Raw genomic sequence first — 14,418 nt, forward strand, 5'->3', positions numbered from 1 at the left:
ATAATATGCTTGCTGTAATATCTGGTGTTTATTGTATGATCCTGTATTGAAATCATGAATCCTTCCATGTCATTGTATGTATTGCCTTTTCTTAGCCATGTGTTGGATGTGTCTTGATCGATGTGTGGCTGTGTTAGATGATATGGGTACTTGCCATTTAGTGTTTTCTTTTTCCAATTTACTTTCTTCGTATCTGTTGCTGTTATGTGATCTAAAGGGTTGTAGAAATGGTTATGAAATTGTATAAGTGATTGCTTTGTGTATTTTAATAGTTTTTGCTCGTTCTATAAAGAATTTTCTTAAATTGTCTACCTGTCCATAATGTGCGTTTTTATGTCGCTAAATCCCCTTCCTCCTTCCTTTCTGTTTATTGCGAAATTTTCTGTTGCTCCATGTATGTGATGCATTCTATATTTGTGGCATAATGATCGTGTAAGTGTAATGAGTGCTTCTAGGTCTGTGTTACTCCATTTCACTACTCCAAATGAGTAGGTCAATATTGGTATAGCATAAGTACATATAGCTTTTGTCTTGTTTCTTGCTCTCAATTCTGTTTTCAGTATTTGTTAATTTTTGTCTATATTTTTCTTTTAGCTCCTCTTAAATATTTGTATTATCCATTCCTATTTTTTGTCTGTATCCTAGATACTTTGTTGTTGTTGTTATTGTTGTCGTCTTCAGTCCTGAGACTGGTTTGATGCAGCTCTCCATGCTACTCATTCCTCTCTAAGCTGCTTCATCTTCCTGTACTTACTACACCCTACATCCTTCTGAATCTGCTTAGCGTATTCATCTCTTGGTCTCCCTCTACGATTTTTACCCTTCACCCTCCCCTCCAATACTAAATTTGTGATCCCTTGATGCCTCAGAACATGTCCCTTCTTCTTGTCATGTTGTGCCACAAACTTATCTTCTCACCAATTCTATTCAATACCTCCTCATTGGTTATGTGTTCCACCCATCTAATCTTCAGCATTCTTCTGTAGCACCACATTTCGAAAGCTTCTATTCTCTTCCTGTCCAAACTATTTATCGTCCATGTTTCACTTCCATACATGGCTACACTCCATACAAATACTTTCAGAAACGACTTCCTGACACTTAAATCTATACTCGATGTTAACAAATTTTTCTTATTCAGAAACGCTTTCCTTGCCATTGCCAGTCTAAATTTTATATCCTCTCTACTTCGACCATCATCAGTTACTTTGCTCCTCAAATAGCAAAACTCCTTATTACTTTAAGTGTCTCATTTCCTAAACTAATTCCCTCAGCATCACCCGACTTATTTCGACTACATTCTTCTCGTTTTGCTTTTGTTAATGTTCATCTTACACCCTCCCTTAAAGACACTGTCCATTCTGTTCAACTGCTCTTCCAAGTCCTTTGCTGTCTCTGACAGAATTACAATGTCATCGGCGAACCTCGAAGTTTTTATTTCTTCTCCATGGATTTTAATACCTACTCCGAATTTTTCTTTTGTTTCCTTTACTGCTTGCTCAATATACATATTGAATAACATTGGGGACAGGCTACAACCCTATCTCCTTCCTTTCCCAACCTCTGCTTCCCTTTCATGTCCCTCGACTCTGCTGTCTGGTTTCTGTTTTCGCTCCTTGCATTTTACCCCTGCCACCTTTAGAATTTGAAAGAGTATTCCAGTCAACATTGTCAAAAGATTTCTCTAAGCCTACAAATGGTAGAAATGTAGGTTTGCCTTTTCTTAATCTTTCTTCTAAGATAAGTCGTAGGGTCAGTACTGCCTCACGTGTTCCAACATTTCTGTAGAATCCAAAGTGACCTTCCCCGAGGTCGGCTTCTACCAGTTTTACCATTCGTCTCTATAGAATTCGTCTTAATATTTTGCAGCTGTGACTTATTAAACTGATAGTTCGGTAATCTTCACTTCTGTCAACATCTGCTTTCCTTGGGATTGGAATTATTATATCCTTCTTGAAGTCTGAGGGAACCTCGCCCGTCTCATACATCTTGCTCACCAGATGGAAGAGTTTTGTCAGGACTGGCTCTCCTAAGTCTGTCAGTAGTTCTAATGTTGTCTACTCCCTTGGCCTTGTTTCGACTCAGGTCTTTCAGTGCTCTGTCAAACTCTTCACGCAGTATCGTATCTCCCATTTCATCTTCATCTACATCCTCTTCCACTTCCATAATATTGTCCTCAAGTACATCGCCCTAGTATAGACCCTCTATATACTCCTTCCACCTTTCTGCTTTCCCTTCTTTGCTTGGAACTGGGTTTCCATCCGAGCTCCTGATATTGATACAAGTGGCTCTCTTTTCTCCAAAGGTCTCATTAATTTTCCTGTAGGCAGTATCTATCTTACCCATAGTGAGATAAGCCTCTACATCCTTACATTTGTCATCTAGCCATCCATGCTTAGCCATTTTGCACTTCCTGTCGATCTCATTTTTCAGACGTTTGTATTCCTTTTTGCCTGCTTAATTTTACTGTATTTTTATATTTTCTCCTTTCATCAATTAAATTCAATATTTCTTCTGTTACCTAAGGATTTCTACTAGCCCTCGTTAGTCAGTTTATCCAGGTCCCATCTCGTTAAATTCCCGCTTTTTTGCAGTTTCTTCAATTTTAATCTATAGCTCATAACCAAGAGATTGTGGTCAGAGTCCACATCTGCCCCTTGAAATGTCTTACAATTTAAAACCTGGTTCCTAAATCTCTGTTTTACCTGCTACCTTCTACTATCTCCAAGATTCTTCCATGTATACAACCTTCTTTTATAATTCTTGAACCAAGTGTTAGCTATGATCAAGTTATGTCCTGTGCAAAATTCTACCAGACGGCTTCCTCTTTCATTTCTGTCCCCCAATCCATATTCACCCACTATGTTTCCTTCTCTCCCTTTTCCTACTCTCGAATTCCAGTCACCAATGACAAATTTTTGTCTCCCTTCCATACCTGAATAATTTCTTTGAGTTCATCATACATTTCTTCAATTTCTTCATCCTCTGCAGAGCTAGTTGGCATATAAACTTGTGCTACTGTATTAGGATTGGGCTCCATGTCTATCTTGGTCACAATAATGAGTTCACTATGGTGTAGGTTACCCACATTCCAATTTTTTTTATTCATTATTAAACCTACTCCTGCATTACCTGTATTTGATTTTGTATTTATAACCCTGTATTCACCTGACCAAAAGTCTTGTTCTTCCTGCCACCAAACTTCACTATTTCCCATTATATCTAACTTCAACCTATCCATTTCCATTTTTAAATTTTCTAACCTACTTGCCAAATTGATGGATCTGACACTCCACGCTCCGATCTGTAGAACGCCAGTTTTATTTCTCCTGGCATATTTATAGGCATCTGTTTTTCCATCGCTTCAATGCAGTCGCTGTGGTTATCCAATATGTAATCTTCTTGTTTAGTGTGTTTTCCCTTGACTGTGCTATTTTTCTTACATTTTTCTATTCCAAAAGCCATATTTATATCATTGCTGAATACTTCTGTTGTCTTTAGTAATTGGTTGAGTTGTTGATTTGTTGCTACCAGTAGTTTCAGATCATCCATATATAGCAACTGTGTGATTTTTGTGTTGGTATGTTCCAATAATATTATATCCAAAATTTGTATTATTTAACATATTGGTTAGTGGGTTCAAAGCAAGCCAGAACCAGAAAGAACTTAATGAGTCTCCTTGGTATATTGCACCCTTAATCTGTATTGGCTGTGATGTGATACTATTTGAATTTGTTTGGAGATTAAGTGTGGTTTTCAAATTTTTCATTACTATGTTTGGGAACTGTGTCAATATAGGATCTACTTTGTATATTTCCAATATTTGTAATAACCATGAGTGGGGTACACTAACAAAAGCTTTTTGGTAATCAATGTATGTGTAGTGTAGCGGCCTTTGTTTAGTTTTAGCTTGATATGTCACCTCTGCATCTATTATCAGTTGCTCTTTACATCCCCGTGCTCCTTTGCAGCAGCCTTTTTGTTCTTCATCTATAATTTTGTTCTGTGTTGTATGTGTCATGACAGTAATGACTGAAGTTAATATTTTGTATATTGTTGGTAGGCATGTTATGGGGCGGTATTTAGCTGGGTTTGCTGTGTCTGCTTGATCTTTAGGTTTCAGATAAGTTATTCCTTGTGTAAGTGTATCAGAGACTGTGTATGGGTCTGCAATGTAACTGTTAAATAGTTTAGTTAGATGTGAATGTGTTGAGGTGAACTTTTTTATCTAGAAATTTGCTATTTTACCTTTTCCAGGGGCTTTCCAATTGTGTGTAGAATTAATTGCTTTGGTGACTTCATGTTGCAAAATTATCAATTCAGGCATTTGTGGTATCATCTTGTATGTGTCTGTTTCTGCATGTATCCTCCGTGTATGTCTGTTATGTTGTATCGGGTTTGACCATATGTTGCACCAGAAGTGTTCCATGTCTGTCATGTTTGGTGGATTGTTTATTTTAATGTGTGTGTTGTCTATTGTCTGGTAAAATTTCTATTGGTTTGTGTTGAATGTTTGGTTTTGTTTCCTTCTATTTTCACTTTTTTTGTATCTTCTAAGTCGTTTGGCCAATGCTTGTAATTTCTGCTTCTTTTCATCTAATTGCCCTATCGCTCCTTGTTGTGAGATTTTACCTAACCTTTTTCGTTTTTTTGTCTGATATTTCACTTCTTATAAGATGTGTTAGCTGCCCGATGTCTTTTCTCAGTTTTCCTATTCTGATCTGAAACGTGTGTTGCCATGCTGGTTTTGTGGGTTTCTTGTGTGTGTTGGTTGGTTCTGATCTCTGCCTAGTGTGCATTATTATTATTATTATTATTATTATTATTATTATTATTATTATTATTATTGTTTATATTCATAGCTCAGAAAGAGCGTAATGTGGAGATGGTCAGGATATTGATTGGTTCAGACACAGATGATGATGTTTCCTATGAACCAGACAACACTAAAGATTCTGGTCTGTGGCCTAACAATTACTAGAGACTATAGCAGTTCCAGTTTTTTTCTTTTTTCTTACCCTAAATACCTGTCATGTTATTGCTACAGACAGCAGTATTGAAGATGGTACGTCCCTTGTAAAGAATGTCACAAAAACTGCTGAGGATGCAACTAGTCCACAAGTAAATCATCACCATCAGGAAGGGGAAATTGCAAATGACAATACTGGTACTAAGAATAGTAACAAAACAAGAAAACGAAAAAGGGTAGCGGTTAAAGAGGTATGGAAAAGAAATCAAAGAAAAATCAGTCGACAGCATGGTAGGCCATATAGTTCTGCAAATCATTCTGAAGTTCCTGCAAGAAATGTGGAGCCAAATGATTGCCCTAAATGTCCACGACAGTGCACCAGTAAGCTTACTGACCAAGAAAGACAAAATATACATAGAGCCAACTGCGATCTTGGGTCAGTTGAGCTACGAAGGCAGTACCTAAATAAGTTCGTGAAAGAAGAAGAAAAACGAAGCGTGAGGACAAAATCGGATAAATCATGAAGGAAGAAGGCCAGCCGGCCGCTGTGGCCGAGCGGTTCTAGGAGCTAGTTCCGCATGGATGTGTGTGATGTCCTTAGGTTAGTTAGGTTTAATTAGTTCTAGGGGACTGATAACCACAGTGGTTAAGTCCCTTAATACTCAGAGCCATTTGAACCATTTTTTAAGAGGACCAAGAAATTCTATCTAATAAACGGATCTGATAAGATTCAAGTGTGTATGCAGTTTTTTCTCAAGTCGTTTGATATTTCTGAAACCTTTGTAAAAATACTATTAAATAAAAAGACGAGCATCATGTAACTGAGAAAGAGCGGAGAGGATGTCATGAGCCATGTATAAAGAGATCTAAAGAAAGAGAGACCATATGGAAATACATTAAGAGTTTTCCTACCCTTCCTTCTCATTACAAGAGGAAAGAGTGTACAGCAGATTATTTACCTGCTGATATGAGTATTAAAATAGTGTATGAGTTATATCGGGAACAACGCTATGAGGAACGAAAGATAGTCGAGACATTATGGCTGTATAGGGAGATGTTCACAAAGGAATTTAATCTGAAATCCCACAGTCCACGAAAAGATACGTGTAATAAATGTTTAAAGTTTTCACATCTTTCAGCTGAGGAAAAGCAAGACAAAGATTTTAAAAGGGAACAGGAAGAACATCTTAAAAGGAAAGAAATGGCAAGGGAATTTAAGAACATTAAGAAAGAAAGTGCAAACAAGGTCGAATGTTTGCTAGCTGAATTTGTCTGTGCTTTACTGCCCTAAAGTGAATGCAAAGGCAGTATTCTATAGAAGAAGGCTCTCCGTGTACAATCTCACAGTCCTTAGTGTAGGAGAAAACAAAACCGATTGCTATCTGTGGGACGAGATAACAGCAAAAACGGGGTGCACAGAGGAGGCTTCTTGGCTGTGGGATTTTTTTGAAAAATAATGCACAAGGAAAACCGATAACCTTGTTTTCTGATGCATGTGGGGGCCAGAACAGGAATGGCAACATGAGCACTATGTGTTTGCATGCAGTGAATGCACTAGAAAATATAATTATCAACCAATGTTTTTTTGAGCCTGGACATTCACAAATAGAAGTAGACTCAGTGCATGCGAGCATCGAAAGAAAAAGTAAACATGTGGATGTTTTTGATCCCATTGGCTGGTATACAACTGTAAGGATGACTTCCAACAAGTACAGAGTGACAGAAATGGATAACACTCAAATTTTATATTTCAACGAGCTTCAAGAGAAAATAATTCAGAATAGGGAAACTGCTAAGAATGGAGAATCTGTGAAAAAAAAATTGTTTGGATGCCGTATAGGAAAGATCAGCCTGACGATGTTTTTCAAGTATTCCTACGATGATCGTGACTTTCAAGTTTTGCACACCAAGAAAAGACCTGGCCTACGAAATTCTTCGAATTCATGACCTGAAGACCATACTCTGTGCCCAGCATATGAGAATGCTCTCTGCATTAGTAAAGAAAAGAAAAATGGTCGTATAGATTTGTGTAATAAGGGAATTATACCTCCTAGGTATCATTATATCAAGGACTCAACGTGGCTAACGATTTAGAAAATGAGGAAAACGTGGAAGAGTCACAGGAATAGACTTCACGTTTATTGGTGTGATCTCCTTTATTCCTGTTGCTAGTTCACCACCTAAGCTATTTCACATTAACCAATAATTTTGGCTCGTTTAAATGTCTGTGTTGTATTATTTTTGAAACAGTAATTCAGGAACAGAAAAACAGGTGTGTGGGAGCACTGTGTTTCGTTAAAATGATTATTCTTATGTTTGTTATGAAGATTATAAAACAAGAATATTACTTCTGTTACATGTAAATTATTTATTGTAAGTTCAGTGGTATTGCAGACAAATAATGAAAAGTGAAAATAATAATGGCTTTTATGTATTCTCCATCATAGACTGATAATAAACTTTCTGAATTACAGTTGTCTTGCTTCTAGTACACATTCCCATAGCTTGTTCCATGTAATATGTAATTAGAAAGACATTGTTAGCACCACTACATTAATCTTTAATATGATAATGTCCCTTAAAGCTGCATATTATTTGTTTGACGTTAATATGTTATACAGCAGCAGCCATTAAGTTAAGGATCGGACAAACGTAACTGCGTGCATAATTTCATTAAATATTTCATTAGTGTCCATCGAGTCACTAAGATATGTAACACCTAGTAGAAAACAACAGTAAATGAAGTATACTTTTTATTTACCAAAGAAAGGTTTGTGAAAAACTATTAGAAAGTACTCAGTTTTTTGTAGTTACGTTTCTTTGATCCTAAATGGGCGTAGTGTCAAGATGGAGACAACATTGTGTGGATGATTTATGTTTCGTTGTTAGTCAGCAAAAGAGGAAAACATTCGTAGGTACTGTCTCTACTGGAATGGACCGTTTACAAGCTCTTCAACCATTGACTCTCCTCCGCAGTATACTGAGATATTGTGCATTTATGGATACGATGATTAGTACCATTTCAATGTAGAGAATAAAACACTCACCCATTTTGAATGCGTTTGTGGCATAAGTTGTCTTCAGGGTGATGCTTGAGATCCTTGGGTTTTTTCATAACCGACGAGAAAACTGCTCTTTCACCTTTTTCAAAATTTATTGAGATTCGCAGATGAAAATAAGACACAACAGCATCTCTTACTTCCGCCATTCCACATAACCTCTTTCCAAAGCACTTCCAAACCTTTTGACTATCAAAAACCAGCTACATGACAAAGAGCGTATAACAAAACAGTGTAACATATGTTTCCACTGATATAAATGCGAAATGTGATATATATACCTTTGGCGCCAATCATTAGTATTTATAATAAATTTCGTTTCTGTAGAAATTCTAGAATAATGCTATAAAATTAACTTACATGGCCGCGCGGGGTAGCCGCGTGGTCTACGGCAACCTGTCACAGATCGCGCGATTCACCCCGTCGGAGGTTCGAGTCCTCCCTCAAGATGGGTGTGTGTGTGTGTGTTGTTCTTAGCGTAAATTAGTTTAAGTTTGATTAAGTGGTGTGTAAGCATAGGGACCGATGACCTCAGCAGTTTTATCCTAAAAGATCTTACCACAAAGTTCCAAATTTCCTAATTTACATGTCTAGTGTGTAACACTTCCAAACAGTTAGAAGAAATGAACAATGTCGAGACTACTGGTTCTTGAAAAGTCTGTTAATCATACTTGTGATGGTAAAAATTTAAATAATACGATAATAACAATAAAAGTTTGCAAGATATTTGACCCGGGAAAGTCGTTTATGTTTCACAAAATTACAGAGTTTCACCACATGACAAAATTTTGAGTGAAGTTACGCACATTTTTACGATCAGGTATTCAGATGTTCCATAGCGAATAACAATATTGCTGAATACATTAAGAAAGAGATTTGTATATTCCTAAGTGCAAGTGGTTTCTTTGGAAATGATCATTATCAACTTGAAAATAAATTATATCTTTGTGACATGCTTATGTTCTTTAAAATTATGTTAAGTGTAGAATTAATAGGATGATTGTTATATTTTGATTTTAAGTTCGGTTGTTTAACTCCATAAACAAACCTGAAATTTTCGTAATTTGAAAATGAGCTTCTTGTATCGGGAACTCTGGCATGAAGCTGGTATAGTGCAGCTCATTACATCGGTTTCCCTTAGATATGGCGAGTTACAGTCTGATAGATCGAATACAGAACTGGCTTGTAAGGTGATGTTTGTCAGCTGTATTGACGTTAGTGAGATGCTAACATTGCTCAAAGAGAACAATGGAAGGAATCGTTTGCGGAGTAACACTACCGGACACAGTTTTGCTATCCGCAGGTATTTGCCAAATCTGAATTGCTTCTCACAGTCACTGGTCCATGGGTGATAGCTTAAGGATTTCTAAGAAAAGAAAAAAATAGAGAACTGTTTCTGACAAGTGTTGCTAGGTATCTCAGGCTGGCCAAAATCGTCCTCGACAGAGAAAGAAAAGCATTCTGACAACCTCTGATCCTGCGCAGAAATGGTTTTAGTCTAATCCCTGATGTTGTGGAATGCGCGCGTGAATCAGATTTCACGTTGCTGCATCGCCTCTGAGCATACATTCGAGTATGACCACAAGAGGAGCAACAGCTCCTACATGTTGTAATACCACTCAGTACAGCTGACGTATTGTTATGTCTGCCCCAGCGAAAAAGCGCGCCAATCACATGTCCTCGAGATCGCTACTCCAAATGACTGATGTCCCATCCGCCAAGCCTCTTCACATCAGTGAAAGGGAAAGCGAGACCCACTTCCCCAGTGACCCTCCTCGATCTTGTCTGCCTGCCTCTCGCCCTCTCTGCACTTCTGCTTGTCGCTCGCAGCTGACCTTCCCGGGATGGCATATCGTCGCGCGGTATATCCGCCCATTCTTCCCGTTAGCAGCCATCCAACCAGTGTCTGTTGCTTTCACTCATGCCACATCTGCACAATACTCAGAAATCTCAGGTACTCTCTCACCCTCAGTGATTTTTTACTTGTTACTAATAAAATATCATGGAAAATTATTCCATCAGGAGTCTTTCCTCACACATTTACAATTATGCTGCCTCTTTCCAAAACCACTCTTCATAAACTACTAATTTAAGTGTGGTACCATGTACACTCATCATTTCCCTTTTCTTTTGTAATAATTCATACAAATTATTACTGATAGATAACTCAAGTTTTCTTCGTTACCAACTAGAGAAACAAAAACTTTCACCATGAAACGTCCCCTTAGAAAAAATTATGAATGACTGTGCTGATAAACCTCTTACATTATTTGCTATTCAAACAGCTGAGCAAAACTGAACGTACTCAGACATTAATCTCTTTACTTATTCTGATCAACACGCAATCTGACTTTCAAAAATCCCTACAAAACAATGGTCCTGACTAACAATAAGCTATACCTTTCATGAATCACTTACCTCACAAAAATCTTCGTTACTCAAACTACTGCAATACAGCGAGCGCCAATAGTGCCAGCTAAATAAAAGATTTTAACTACTGAAGTCACTAAAGATTTTGATAAAGAACAAAGAATGTATTTACCTTAATAGTGTTCAAAAATCAATATATATATATATATATATATATATATATATATATATATATATATATATATATATATATATAGACTGCACACAGCACAGTCAGTGATTTTCATACAGAGCGCTACGCTACGTTACCAACATAAAAACCTAAACAGCCTACGTACAACCATGTCCTGAAAACATCACATTCAAAAACAAACATACATCTCATGAGAACACTGTCAGATTAGCCTTGCATCCTGTTAGTTGATTTACGTGCACTACATGTTGACAGTCGCATCTCTGTTGTCACCAGTGCTGACTACATCAATAAAAGTGAGAAAATTAAACAGAAACCGCACTCAATCCATGACTACTCTCAACTAACTGACTGAATTCCCTTTATACTCTTCAATGCATCGTTTATTTTTGCTTCCAATATCATCTACCATCTTCCTTCATTCCATGGGACCTATGGTTTCTTACTTCCAGCTAATATAAGAAATATAGCGTTCACAAAAATTTGTGAACAGTGACTTGAAAAACAAAAAATAACGCATCTTTTTCTCTCGATGCATATATTTATGTAAGAGAACTTTTACTTATTCCTTTTCCACACATACTCACGCGTGCTGCTTTCAATACGAATCATTTTCACCTTACTTTCTCCTGTGTGATTTCTTCTATTCGATAGCCAGTGTATTCTTCTGAACGTATTGCCGTGAACTCATAAGATTCGTCCTTCCTTCTGGCATTCCATTCTCTGCTAGATCTCAGTTCAACTACTTAAAGACAGTAAACCATTATTATCAGATTATTTTCTACTCGAGAGATTGTATCATAGCTTCGAAGGTTCATTTTCAGAGTGATCGTCTCGCCACAGGTACTGTACTACCGCAGTTTCTAACCGCTATTTTATTCCGTGTAAGGCAAGAAATTTGTTGACAAAAAAGCTTCTAATCACGCAAATTCCATGCTCCAAAACAGCAATAAATAATCTCCTAACTATTCTGAACATGTGCCCAAACCTACTTCTGAAGTCAGACATCACTAATTCTCTCAATTCCTCTTCTCTTCCCTCTCAATATGGCCCAGACGATAGTTCAGCATGGCCACTGATACTCACTTCATCCTTCTTTCTTCCTACTAAGGACAATTATGGACTAAGAAAGTTTAGAGATCCGAAACTACGTTGAATGCAGAAAACGTTCCTCACTTTCCTAGTAACCTCGATTCGAAAGGCATCCTACTTTCCTACAAAACTCTTAGTTTACTATAACCATCCTCGGACCTACACTCCTCTAATGAGTGCCACCAGGGATCTCACTTCGCACCCTGTTTGCTACACACAACGTAGCAGATATCCTTTACTCATTTCACATTTCTTTTATTTCTGCTTCTTTCCACACTTCTTTCCAAAATGAGCATGATTAAATACTTGTACAAAATGATCTTATTCAATAGGTTCTCGGGTATGCACAACAACTAGAGTGAATTGTCTAAATCTCTGCGGCGAAACTGAATCCTTTTTCTCAGCAGGTAGTACTGACCGATCGCAGACTGCCTTATGTTCCTATATTTATTCTTTAAATCGAGAAGCACTGATTTCATGTCTTATTTCTTGCTGATCTCTTTCTAAAACGCTGTCACATAGTTCTCTAGAGCTACACAAATCAAATAAAGTTTTTCGTCACCTGGAATCCGAGAGTTCCGGAACCTGCAAGGAAAATTGGAATAGAAATCAACATAAACATCATTTTTGCTCTTTTTACTGCTTATGAAAGCCACACATAACAAGTTGTACTATCATACAGCGAGACCTTCAGAGGTGGTGTTCTAGATTTCTGTACACACCGGTACCTCTAATACCCAGTAGCACGTCCTCTTGCATCGATGCATGCCTGTATTCGTCGTAGCATACGATCCCCAAGCTCATCAAGGCACTGTTTGTCCAGATTGTCCCACTTCCCAACGGCGATTCGGCGTAGATCTCTCAGAGTGTTTGCTAGGTCACGCCGTCCATAAACAGCCCTTTTCAGTCTGTCCCAGGCATGTTCGATGGGGTTCATCTCTGCAGAACATGCTGGCCACTCTAGTCGAGCGATGTCGTTATCTTCAAGGAAGTCATTCACAAGACGTGCGCGATGGGGGCGCGAATTGTCGTCCATGAAGAAGAATGCCTCGCCAATATGCTGCCGATATGGTTGCACTATCGGTCGGAGGATGGCATTCACGTATCTTACAGCCGTTACGGCGCCTTCCATATAATGCCACCCCAAAACAGCAAGGAACCTCCACCTTGCTGCACTCGTTGGAGAGTGTGCCTAAGGCGTTCAGCCTGACCGGGTTGCCTCCAAAGACGTCTCTGACGATTGTCTGGTATGCGACACTCATCGATGAAGAGAACGTGATCCCAATCCCGAGCGGGCCATTCGGCATGTTGTTGGGCCCATCTGTAGAGCACTGCATGGTGTCGTGGTTGTAAAGATGGACCTCGCTGTGGACGTCGGGATTGAAGTTGCGCATCATGCAGCCTATTTCACACAGTTTTAGTCGTAATACGACGTCCTGTGGATGTACGGAAAGCATTATTCAACATAGTGGCGTTGGTGTCAGAGTTCCTCCGAGCCATAATCCGTAGGTAGCGGTCATACACTAACCTTGGGCGGCCTGAGTGAGGCATATCATTAACAGGTCCACTCTCTGTATCTCCTCCGTGTCCGAACAACTTCGCTTTGATTCACTGCGAGACGTCAGGACACTTCCTTTATTGAGAGCACCGTATTCTTGTAAACACAATACCCACCTGGCATGTCACGCATTTGTTAACTTGGTGGTTAACAGAAGCTACGAAGTCTCGTGATCTGTGTAAATTTTAGTTCTTTGCCCAAACAAAAGGGGAAAAACTTCTGAAAATCCGATACAAATACGAGTGCTTCTAGCTGTCACAGTAATTTCGTTCACCATTCGAGAATATCTGCTTCCAACATCAGTGCTCTTCTTCTTCAAATTTCCATAGTCTTCGTGTTCTTGAAATGCCACTATTCCCGATCTAGACTTTGCTCTGTCCATGGACATTCAAAAATCATTCTACAAATGAGGGTATTATAATATAGGAGGCAGCTACTGGTGCATCTTCTAATGCCTGAAATTCACGGTCAGTTTCCGCATTCCACATCAAAGGTCTCCACTTCCTGGTTCGCTCACACACATGGGGCGTCGATACTGTCTCTATATTTATGAACTGCCTGTAGAAATTTATGAGTGCCAGGTACATTCTTAGTTGTTTCTTTGTTTTCGGCTTCTTAAATTGATCTAGTACGCTTGATCATGGATGGATTGAGTGAAATTGCTTCTTTGGTAATGATGTGTCCCAACAATTTATCTGTATGGGTCCAGAACAAGATTTTTCTATGTTTTTGTTTACCCCATGATTGCGAAGTGTGTTTGTACTCCTCCCAAAGGTTTTCTGCCATTAAAAGATCGTCTATATATCTCGTCACATTCATAGGATTCGTTGAGAGTATCTAAACTTCGAATAAATGCTGTGAAAGAAACATTCAGGTTGAATGGGAGACATTTCAGTTGATAGCATCAACTTAAGACAAATCGGCTATATGTAATTGACACCATTGTTTGATTTGGTATTGATTTGGAGCGAATCGATTACTGAACGAATTTTTCCGTCCCTTCTTGGCATCTTGTGTAGTGGGCTATTGTACGATGAGATAGTGGGTTCAATCACGCCATCTTCAATCATTTTCCTTATTTCTTTGTACACTGTATACTTAAGTACCCATGGAATTGCGTAAGGTCTTTTAAAGAATTTCTCCTGTTCTGTTACTTGCAACATGTACTGGAAACTCT

Source organism: Schistocerca gregaria, chromosome 7 (genome assembly GCF_023897955.1).
Source record: "Schistocerca gregaria isolate iqSchGreg1 chromosome 7, iqSchGreg1.2, whole genome shotgun sequence".
In the NCBI taxonomy this organism is placed as follows: Eukaryota; Metazoa; Arthropoda; class Insecta; order Orthoptera; family Acrididae; genus Schistocerca; species Schistocerca gregaria.